Consider the following 12,471-nt stretch of genomic DNA (forward strand, 5'->3'; position numbering starts at 1 on the left):
AAGAGTAAAAGCGTAAACCGACCTTGGAGCTAGTATATAAGGAGTTCTAGGCGAGGAGCATGAAGGAGGACTTTTCAGAGCAAACTTAGCACTTAGAGCGATTTAGGCAACTTTCCGTTTTTGTTATTTCGAGCTGCGACTCAATTAGGTTTAGCCGTCTTAGGGTTGCTAGAACTAGGAATCTCGCCGACAGCTCTCGAGCCCAGGCTTATACCTTGTTGTAACGCTCATACGCAGATTCGGAATAAGATCTACTTTGCTCTCTTTTCGATTTCTTATTTTTATCGTTGTTATTCTCGTGTTCTGATTGCTTGACGTGTGGTAATTAACAGATATCCGGGTCCTCTGGGAAACTAGGGTTTTCTTAGTTTCCTTATTTAAACGGAAATCGACAGTGCGAATTTCGGTTCCCATAGTTTGGCGCTAGAAGGAGGGGGACTTACGGATCAATCTAACCCGCAAAAGCCACAACACTCTCAATCAGACATGTCAACTAACGACGCGGATAACGTGCAAACCCCTCTTAACGGAGGCAGCAGCACCGATCTCCATTCTCCAGCAGCGGACGTATCCGCGGCCAACGCACAAGCCAACACCGCGACGCTCGAGGAGTTTAAAAAGATGTTCGCCACCTATGAGAAAAGGTCGGAAGAACAGGATAAGCTCGTGAATACCTTGACCAAACAGGTTGAAACCTTAACGGCAAGGACTCGAGCAATCCATCCCCGCGGAACCACTAAAGTTCGCGGGAAAAGACTCGACTTCGCAACACCACTCGATAGGCCTGGAACCGCGCGGTAACGACCAAACTGTGGAAGTACGGATAAAACTGGGGGTAGATCGGACTTGGTCTGACCATTCGCTACGTATTGAGCGACCAAGCCAATCGGTCGGTCGCTACATATTGAGCGACGAAGGCACTCGGTCACTCACTACGTATTGAGCGACCTAGCCATTCCGTCGGTCGCTACGTATTGAGTGACGAAGACTCTCAGTCGGTCGCTACGTATTGAGTGACCTAGCCACTCGATCGGTCGCTACGTATTGAGCGACCAAGACACTCCGTCGGTCACTACGTATTGAGTGATGAAGACACTCAGTCGGTCGCTACGTATTGAGCGACCAAGACACTCGGTCGGTCGCTACGTATTGAGCGACCAAGACACTCAGTCGGTCGCTACGTATTGAGCGACCAAGACACTCCGTCGGTCGCTACGTATTGAGCGACCAAGACACTCCGTCGGTCACTACGTATTGAGTGACGAAGACTCTCAGTCGGTCGCTACGTATTGAGCGACCAAGACACTCGGTCGGTCGCTACGTATTGAGCGACCTAGCCACTCGATCGGTCGCTACGTATTGAGCGAGGAAGACACTCCGTCGGTCGCTATGTATTGAGTGATGACTCTCAGTCGGTCGCTACGTATTGAGCGACCAAGACACTCAGTCGGTCGCTACGTATTGAGCGACCAAGACACTCAGTCGGTCGCTACGTATTGAGCGACCAAGACACTCCGTCGGTCGCTACGTATTGAGCGACCAAGACACTCCGTCGGTCACTACGTATTGAGTGACGAAGACTCTCAGTCGGTCGCTACGTATTGAGCGACCAAGACACTCGGTCGGTCGCTACGTATTGAGCGACCTAGCCACTCGATCGGTCGCTACGTATTGAGCGAGGAAGACACTCCGTCGGTCGCTATGTATTGAGTGATGACTCTCAGTCGGTCGCTACGTATTGAGCGACCAAGACACTCAGTCGGTCGCTACGTATTGAGCGACCAAGACACTCAGTCGGTCACTACGTATTGAGCGACCAAGACACTCCGTCGGTCGCTACGTATTGAGCGACCAAGACACTCCGTCGGTCACTACGTATTGAGTGACGAAGACTCTCAGTCGGTCGCTACGTATTGAGCGACCAAGACACTCGGTCGGTCGCTACGTATTGAGCGACCTAGCCACTCGATCGGTCGCTACGTATTGAGCGAGGAAGACACTCCATCGGTCGCTATGTATTGAGTGATGACTCTCAGTCGGTCGCTACGTATTGAGCGACCAAGACATTCAATCGGTTGCTACGTATTGAGCGACCAAGACACTCCGTCGGTCGCTACGTATTGAGTGACAAGACATTCGGTCGGTCGCTACGTATTGAGTGACCTAGCCACTCGATCGGTCGCTACGTATTGAGCGACCAAGACACTTCGTCGGTCACTACGTATTGAGTGACGAAGACTCTCAGTCGGTCGCTACGTATTGAGCGACCAAGACACTCCGTCGGTCGCTACGTATTGAGTGACAAGACTTTCGGTCGGTCGCTACGTATTGAGTGACCTAGCCACTCGATCGGTCGCTACGTATTGAGCGACCAAGACACTTCGTCGGTCACTACGTATTGAGTGACGAAGACTCTCAGTCGGTCGCTACGTATTGAGCGACCAAGACACTCGGTCGGTCGCTACGTATTGAGCGACCTAGCCACTCGATCGGTCGATACGTATTGAGCGACCAAAACACTCTGTCGGTCGCTACGTATTGAGTGACAAGACATTCGGTCGGTCGCTACGTATTGAGTGACCTAGCCACTCGATCGGTCGCTACGTATTGAGCGACCTAGCCACTCGGTCGATCGCTACGTATTGAGCGACCAAGCCACTCTGTCAGTCGCTACGTATTGAGCAACCAAGCCACTCGGTCGGTCACTACGTATCGAGCGACCTAGCCACTCGGTCGGTCGCTACGTAGTGACCAACCTGCGAACGAGTCGATCGCTATTATTTTTTTGGAAAAACTTTCGTAAAACTAAAATAAGCAACATTTGACAACCTTCAAAATTCTAACAACAATCGTAGAAAAAGAATCTCTGATAAGGGAAGCGATGGAGCAAAATCCGAGAATCAGAATTCGCCCATCCGCCTCTCTCCACGATCTCCCAATCCTTCCTCTCACAACTCGATTTTTTCGACGATATGCTCATTCATTTTCGTAAATCCAATGATATTAAGATCGAAACATGGATCACGAAAATCGAGAAAATTGATAGCTGCCTAAACGCGGCCAGGAAAGGATAGATATCCAGGAAGAATCAATATTCTTGCTATTCGAAATGAGCAGACAAACACGAAAAGAGTAAAGGCAAATGAGCAAGCAAAACAGAGAAGAGGCTAACCCAGATCTACGAGAGAACTAAGGTATTCCCGACTTGAAATCAGGCTTGGAATTTCGTAGAAAATTACTAAGAAATAGAAACGCCTAAGAGACTGCCGTAGAACTTTAGGGAACTTAAAACCTAGGTGGATAGTCTAGCGAAATAAGTCTTAGGCGATTTTTCCTGTCTCGGTATATTGTTCCATAATTGTTCATCCAGATCTTGCAAACCGATCTAAACTCTCCGAAAGTCGAGAAACGATCGCCACGCATATCATGCTCGCTTCCTAAAGAGAGAAAAAGTTAGAGACATGAACGTCGTCTTAAAACCGATTCTTTTCTGGCAATTTTCTCGGAACCGACATATCCCAAGTCGTCAACGTGGAAACAACCAAATCACAGTCCAAGCGTCGTCTATAAATCGCCCCGAATTATCGATCATTCCAAACATCAGAAGAGGAAACGTACACAACCCTTCAAAGTATCGGTTCAACCGTTTTCTTTCGTAAAAAAAAAAAGGGGGAGTAGGTACGTATACTATACTCGTATACTCCCAAACTTCAAAAAACTTCTGCAAATCGTCAAGAATAGGCAAACGACAATCTTAATATTCGTCTAAACGCTAGCAACATATCCAGACGATCATGAACATAATCTCAAAAACTATACATCATTTCTTGTCGCAATCATGCGTACAGAAAACTTGTACCAATATCAAACTGAAACTCGACGATTAGCCAAAGTATTGAAGTCTTTTCCGGTTTCAGAAAGCCAGTTTCGTTTTAAAAATTTCTACGAGAAATCTTCAATCACCAAAGCATTTCTTTCAGTTTCCGTTGTACCAAGTAAGTCACGGAAAAGCATCGAAAACATTTGCGACAAAGAAAACTCGAGAATATATGTAGCATCGTGCACATTAAAAGGATCACTTTCCTCCCGATGGTTAGCTAGATCCACCTCTGGTTGACCAATTCGTTCAAGAAACGAATGTGTCATGAGAATCCTCTCGAAAAACCTATGAAAAACGTTCCGCGACTAGATCGTATTGAAATAAACTTCGGTTATACTCCATGAGTAACTCCAAGCAACTTTCACCTAAGATCAAAATCACAGCGGGAACGTTTCTCGTAAAACCCGCAGAAAAAATGCTACTTTGACATATGTATACATATCACTGATTTACGACCTCCGTAAAATCGGTGATATGATATGATAAATTATCGTATAGCCCACAGTCGGAAATCATATGGTAAATTCTTCGTAACGAAACTAAGTCCTAACAACCAAACGGTTAACGGAAAATCTAAACTTTTCGAAAATTGACCAAGTTCAATACGCTCCACAATTCACTTTAAGCCCGCAACGTTTTAACCATAATATGCGGCATGTAAGGAAAAATTCGTAACAAAGCTTCAGAGCTATACGAAACATCCTAAAAAATGCACGAAATACATCTCGGAAGGCCAACACTTCACAAAGCACTATGAAGGAAAACGCTTGTTCCCATGGACAAATTTACACGACACCTCAGTCATAATTCCTCGATCGCAAATAAAACTATTAGCATCCAAACATGAACAACAATTTTGGCTGCGAACATTCGTAGTCAAACTAGAATGTTTTTCAAACGCATGGCTAAGACTAAACCCTTGCAACATCGCGAAATATCTTCAAGCCCGCGAACATTTGAAGCACGAAACGTGGCATACGAAAGAATAACAAATCTTCAGCATCGCGAGACGTCGCAGACGCCTGAAGATTAGTTCTTCGACGAAATTTCCTTCCTCGATAAAAATACCTTCATGGAAGACCAAACAGTCATACGCACTAACATCTTCTCAAAAATATTCTTCGCGAAGACTCGAAACGGTATTTTTTACCATTAAGTTTGTTGCTGATCACAACAAACTCTCAACGTCCTAAACAGACATAGCCATCTCACGAAGATGACTCTCTTACATCCGACACAAGGATAATAGCGTTATAAAAGAAATCCAAAATTTCGGTCCAGCAGTTCCGGTCTCCGGAGAGATGCTCGATTCGTATCAAACAAGTCGTATAAGCCGAGAACCTATCGCGGACTTTAAATCGATACGAATCAGGAAGAAATCGCAACAGGAAAAACGATAGCCGGCCAGTCACCGCACAATCCTTAAACCGAAAGTAAACCTAGGTGTTGCCCTAAACCCAGCGCACTGGTCTCTAACATCTCTAGGCATAGTATCAAACACTCTGATACGAGATCCCAAAATTTGTCTCTTTGCCAATGTTCGAACGTCTTCAGAAAATCCCGCAAGTTTACACACTGCGGAAAACTCTCGAAACAGATTATGGATATGGCAATTCACACAGAGTTGGATTACGAGACGACAACTCGTAGTCTTCCATCTACACCCATACAAAATGCCATCGGCAGCAACACGCCTTATAACCGCTACATAAAAACTAGACCATAAAGGTCCTACTGGAAAACTAGTCATAAGAACCTTAACCCCAAGACGAACTACGAAAGGCTTGATCCCTTCAACAAGGGTACGTAGGCAGCCGTCATAAGGCGCAGCCCCAATCTTATCGCACTTTCTACTTTTAGGAGAGCGAGAAGATCACTTACCACAGACCTTTTCAACCATTAATTCCGCCTAACTCACCTAACTTGCCAAGCCACTCGCTAGAAACTCACGCTAGAAGCTCATGGTTCTAACGAGCTGGGGGGCTAACTGTTGGGGTCAAAATCGGTCACAACGGAATCAATGTCTGAAAGTCCGTAAAAATCAGCATAAACGTTTTTACGAAAAGTAATCTTCGTAAAGATATCTTCACGAAGAGCCTTGCAGTAAAATATCGTCCAAATCTCAATCGAACCACTAAATACCGATTGTCCGAAGGCAACTGACATGTATCCAAATCGGCCGCGGACAAACTCGAGTATGGAAATCAGACCGCGGACAAGCCAAGCTCGATCGATACGCGGCGACCAAGCATGCACACAGCTCGGTCGCTACGTAGCGACCGAGCGTCCGTCCCGCTCGGTCGCTACGTAGCGACCGAGCCTGAGCCAAACTCGGTCGCTACGTAGCGACCGAGCGTCTGTCCCGCTCGGTCGCTACGTAGCGACCGAGCTCGAGCCAAGCTCGGTCGCTACGTAGTGACCGAGCGTCCGTGTCGCTCGGTCGCTACGTAGCGACCGAGCGTTTGTCCCGCTCGGTCGCTACGTAGCGACCGAGCTCGAGCCAAGCTCGGTCGCTACGTAGTGACCGAGCGTCCGTCTCGCTCGGTCGCTACGTAGCGACCGAGCGTCCGTCTCGCTCGGTCGCTACGTAGCGACCGAGCCTGAGCCAAGCTCGGTCGCTACGTAGCGACCGAGCGTCTGTCCCGCTCGGTCGCTATGTAGCGACCGAGCTCGAGCTTGGTCGCTACGTAGAGACCGAGCGTCCGTCTCGCTCAGTCGCTACGTAGCGACCGAGCCCGAGCCAAGCTCGGTCGCTACGTAGCGACCGAGCGTCCGTCTCGCTCGGTCGCTACGTAGCGACCGAGCCTGAGCCAAGCTCGGTCGCTACGTAGCGACCGAGCGTCCGTCCCTCTCGGTCGCTACGTAGCGACCGAGCTCGAGCCAAGCTCGGTCGCTGCGTAGCGACCGAGCGTCCGTCTCGCTCGGTCGCTACGTAACGACCGAGCCCGAGCCAAGCTCGGTCGCTACGTAGCGACCGGGCTCGAGCCAAAGTTCGGTCGCTGCGTAGTGACCGAGCTCTTCCGAACATCAGTACGACATCAGTACATGCATTCTCGTCAAACCTTCAAATGTTATCTCCCGAAGGCCGTAGCGAGCTCAGTCTATGTTTTCCGCTATTCTAAATCATCGATCAAACTTCGTGGATTAGAAACCGCGGAAAGTTCTTTCTTTGTCGAAAGAAATCGTAGTAAACGCTTCGACTCGGAAGACGGCCCAAAGGGACCTAAAACACGACTCGAGGCCCATCCTGCGATTTCTTAACCAAAAGCCCGTAAACCACAGCCTGGTTTACGCTTGGTCCACAAGGAAGGATAAATGTCAAGTTTCCGCGGATAAATACGGAAGTTTTGAAGATAATTGTGAAAATCGGGAAAAATGGAATATCTCCATTTTTATGCTATGACGGCTTAAGGGCAGAAGAGTAAAAGCGTAAACCGACCTTGGAGCTAGTATATAAGGAGTTCTAGGCGAGGAGCATGAAGGAGGACTTTTCAGAGCAAACTTAGCACTTAGAGCGATTTAGGCAACTTTCCGTTTTTGTTATTTCGAGCTGCGACTCAATTAGGTTTAGCCGTCTTAGGGTTGCTAGAACTAGGAATCTCGCCGACAGCTCTCGAGCCCAGGCTTATACCTTGTTGTAACGCTCATACGCAGATTCGGAATAAGATCTACTTTGCTCTCTTTTCGATTTCTTATTTTTATCGTTGTTATTCTCGTGTTCTGATTGCTTGACGTGTGGTAATTAACAGATATCCGGGTCCTCTGGGAAACTAGGGTTTTCTTAGTTTCCTTATTTAAACGGAAATCGACAGTGCGAATTTCGGTTCCCACAATACACATCAGCCTTTGGATAGAGGCTACGATGAGCTTTTCAGAAGTATGGCAGAAATGAGGACAGAAATTGAGAGTTTACGTCAGCAACTTGAGAAGGAAGCTACGACCTCAGCATCGATCGACGCAACACATGCAACATCGATCGACGTCAGTCTTCCTACAGCCCAGATCCCTGCAGAACCGCATTGTTCAACGCAACATAGGGATGAATGGGAAGTCTCATACATCGACACGAGGATAAAAGACGTTTACTGCCCTCTCAACAACAACGTGGACTGGCTAAGCACTAAAATCGAGCTACTACCGCAAGATCTGGACACCATTCGCAAGAAGGACCAACAACCAGCCACATCGATCGACATGTGTACCTTCACATCGCTCGACGCTAAAGTCTCAGCCATGAATGAGAGGCTGAGGACTTACGAGGCCATGCATGACCGCTTTATATCACCAGTCATGACATATTTAAACAAATTGTCTAGTCAATTACTTCATGCCCAAAAGGATATTGAGAACATTACTAATCAAAGTTTTTTGCAGGCAAATTCAGCATCGATCGACAGGCTACGAGGCCCTTGGATCGATGGCAAGAAACCTGTGGAGTTACTTCCTTACACAGCAGCAGAAGTTGACAAGATCACATCCAAGATCTACACTGCTCTAGACACCATGGAGGAACGACTTGACAAACGCTGCGATGACATCTATTTTCCATTCGACAACAAAATCAGTGGACTAGACAGCCACGCAGAATGGCTACAGAAAGAAGTCAAAGCCATTCAGAGGCAACTCGCAGCTCAACATCAGATATCAGCATCGATCGACAGGACACGAGCGAAATCGATCGATGGCAACTCGCCGAGATCGACCAACGCACACATAATCGCATCGATCGACGCCGAGTCTACACCAATCGGCGAACAGCTGATACACAAGACAGTAGAGTCAATGCAAAAGGAACTGACAGATCTTTCAGCATATGCCTATGACAACATAGGCTGGCACCATGTCAGCATTGACAACGTTCAAGAAAGGCTACAGAACATCTCCAATGTACTTGAGAAGATGGATGACAAATGGACAAGAAATGATGAGGCCACAAGAAGTTTCATTGCATCTTGGTCAAGAATGCGCAGAGATGATGTGGATGCTTGCTTTCCAACAAGCAGTTGTTTCTCCACCCAATAGTCAATCACTACCACAGTCAAGCTAAATGACTATAACCAAGCGCTGAGTGGGAGGCAACCCACTATTAGGTATTTTATTTAGGTTTTATTAGCTAGCATTTATTTACTTTCGTTTTATTTCTTTCAGATTTAGGAGACCCAAGTAGGAGGACCTGAATATCGACCGACGACGAGACGTCGACATCGTTCGACATAGACAACCACACAACGATCGATGTAACACTTTCACATCGATCGATATCTAATCCGGTCAGATGTATCTTCCTTACTTGTTACATTTCGTACATCATAAACTATTCATCATAACTCCAACTGAGTTACACTGGGACAGTGTAATTTAAGTCTGTGGGGAGATTTACTGATATAATTTATTTTATTCTTATGTAAAAAGGAATTTTAATAAATTATGTTTAGCTATTGAAAATATGGACTATAATCTTATATTGATTTAAACATGAATATCTAACCAATCTTTAGCATCATTTTAGATTTACTGATTGCAGATAGCACTAAAGATGCTAAAGCGGATCAACCTATCAACTACACACTTGCCTTGAACCGTATGAAGTAACCAAAGCTGATTTCCAACACTAAACCTGACATAACCGCTTGTCTTGGGGCTTGGTATACATGGGATCGGATTCTTCAGACAGGTCTGGAAGGTAACGCCTGGTTTAGATTATTTATCACATTTTCTCTCTCTAAATTTCGACCCTAGATTAGTTAGTGGTTTAAATAAAAATAATAATAATAATAATAAATAAGATCTATTGTTTAATTAGGATGAGTCTGAACATGACTTGGTGGCTAAAACCATTAAGGCTTGATTCATAAAGACTCAAATAAAAGAGTTCGAAACGGGACTTGGAGGCGGCAATCTTCAAGGCTCGCTTTCGCAAAGAACTCTTGGATATAGGTCAAAAAGAAGTGAACAGAACTTGGTAGCAACCTTAGTCACTGATCCTGCAATGGAAGCAGACTTTGACTCAAGAGAGAAAATTAGAGAGAGAGAAACTAGGAACTAACTTTAACCTGCAGCTCCAGATACCTGTCTGAAATCCTTGCATCCTGTGATCGATACTCCCAAGGTAAAGCATTCACTTTATATTTATGCTAAGGAATGAAATCAGTAGAGGGGATGTCAGACGTGAATTGATGAGTTGTGTTACATTAGAAATGGTTGCTAAGCTAGGATATTGCATAGTGTGCTTTGTGATTAGGACTTTTTAAATGTGGTTGCAAAATTGTTGAGGAAAGATTTCTATGCTTTAAAATCTTAAGTCCCCATATTTTCAAACCTCTTTCAGAGAGACTGCATGTATGTTTTGCTTGAGGACAAGCAAAAGGGTAAGTCTGGGGGAGTTGATATACCTTGGATTTGACCCAACATACTCTTCTATGTATGTTTTCAGGTTCAGGTGCATTTCGGAGTAAAGCTATGACTTTGGAGCATTTTGGAGCTTAAAGGACATTTCACCCGACCTGACCACTTAGAGGTCGACGAGAGGAAGAACAATCGATCGATGCGCATCAATGCTGACGATCGATATCAGGAAATGCCTCGACAGATGAAGATTAATATCGATCGATGTACACAAGTACCATCGATCGATGTCGAGACACCAGACGCGACATTTTGGATTCAGCAGACTTAAAAACCAAGGCCAAGCCAAATTACCAAAATGCCCTGACGAGTTTTTAACCTAGTAGAATATATACAGCCTAAGTGTTTTGACGGCAGGAGAGCTTTTCTAGACCTAGTTTTGTTACAAATTTCATTTGGGAGAAAAGATCACTTATGATTGAAACTCCTTGTTTCTATTTCTTTTCATCTATACTATGAGTTTCTATTCCTTTATTGTTATGAATTGCTTTGCTATGTCTGAGTAGTTCAACTGTTAGATCCAGGGTTCAGATAGGTTTGTGGGATTAGCCCCAAACTATAGATCTGCCTTGTTGTGATATTCATGATAGATTTGTATTCATTGCTTGTTTTAGCCTTGATAACTAGAACTTGATCATAGGATTGCATATTCAAGCACCCTTGTTATCCCATCCTGACATCTATCTATCATATTAGGACTGCTAGAGAGGGCTAACCGCCAATTTAGCATCTTAGTAGGGCATTTCATACTCGCGCATAGGCCTGGTTAGAACCCGTCGATCGATGTCCTCAACTGACTATCGATCCACGTTGGCAAAGGTGTATCGGTCGACGTCTTAATAGACCATCGATCGACACTCTCTCGTTGTCTGCATACTAACCGTTGAGACACGAGATCTAGTCTGTTAACCAGTGGTACATGCGACAGCTGATCACTGAGTTAAGCGAATGAGCTCTAATATATCATGCATGCAACAGTTAGGCATCTATAGGTATTCTAATCTCCAACACCTGAATAGTGGCCCTGCATCTAATATCATTTCCAACCAAGTTACATTTATTATTTACTCGCTTGTTACTATTGCTATTTCATTTAAACATTTGCAACCTTTAGAATTAATAAACACTAGATTTAATTGTTCCCTAGCTCCTTGTGGATTCGATCCCTAAGTACTACATCTGAACCTCTTTTGATGAGAGTAACACTCCTTAGGGTAATTTGAGTGGTATCAGTCTGTTACAGTTGAAGAAACACATCTTGATCTCGAGTTTGATGTGAAAGAAACTGTAAAGAACTATCTCATGAGCATCACAACATCAGTTGATGAGAGATATGGTTTAAAAGGTACAAGCAGTGGACTGCAAGCTGCTGGTGCTGGTCTGTTTACTCAGATAATTAGACAAGGGTTTGGTGTCTAAAAGGTTCATGGCGAGGTGAAGTTGTGAAGGGTTTTATTTTTACATTCAGTAAAGGGCAGGTGGAGTCAAGGCTGAATGGTAAAACAGATGGCTGAGTAGATGTGTGTAGCAAACAGAGATCCAAGGGCGAATGATGTTACTTAAAAGGGGATCTGAGAATGATGCAAACACAAGTAAAAGGAAGCTGTATTCAAAGACAAGGACCTGAGGTGTCGTGTGTCTAGTTTTTCATAATTCAGTTTGTTTCAGGAAGCTACATTTGCAGAAAGTAAAGTGAAGAATGATCCATCAGTGGTAATGACATGTTAAAGGTGTACTGATGAATGGCTGCAAAACGTAAAGAAGTGTTGCAGAGTGGTGTACAGCAAAGGAAATGGCTTCAAAGGTTCTAGAGTGAAGCACACAAGGCTGTGAAGAGAAGTTTCAGGAAATCCATAGGTTTGGGGATGTGAGACTGGTTTAAAGAAGCTGACGGCGGTGGTTTAGTTTCTTGGTGCGACGGTTCTGCTGATGCAGAAGGGTTTGAACAAGGTTAAGCAAAGATATCTGTTTTTGAAAGTCTTCCTAGCAAGGTGGAGCTAGGCGGCGTGTCTTGTTGGTAACAGCAACGGAGAAGATTGATGCTTGAAGTTCAAGAAAGTCAATGTAAATACAGTCTCAGGTTTGCAGGTTTGAGTCAGGGATTGTTTCAGACTGAAGCATGTATGATTCAGGGATGTACTGCATATGATTCAAGGGAGTTTGTTCTAATGTCAGTGCACATGACG

The sequence above is a fragment of the Brassica napus genome, unplaced genomic scaffold (genome assembly GCF_020379485.1).
Source record: "Brassica napus cultivar Da-Ae unplaced genomic scaffold, Da-Ae ScsIHWf_1817;HRSCAF=2453, whole genome shotgun sequence".
Lineage (NCBI taxonomy): Eukaryota > Viridiplantae > Streptophyta > Magnoliopsida > Brassicales > Brassicaceae > Brassica > Brassica napus.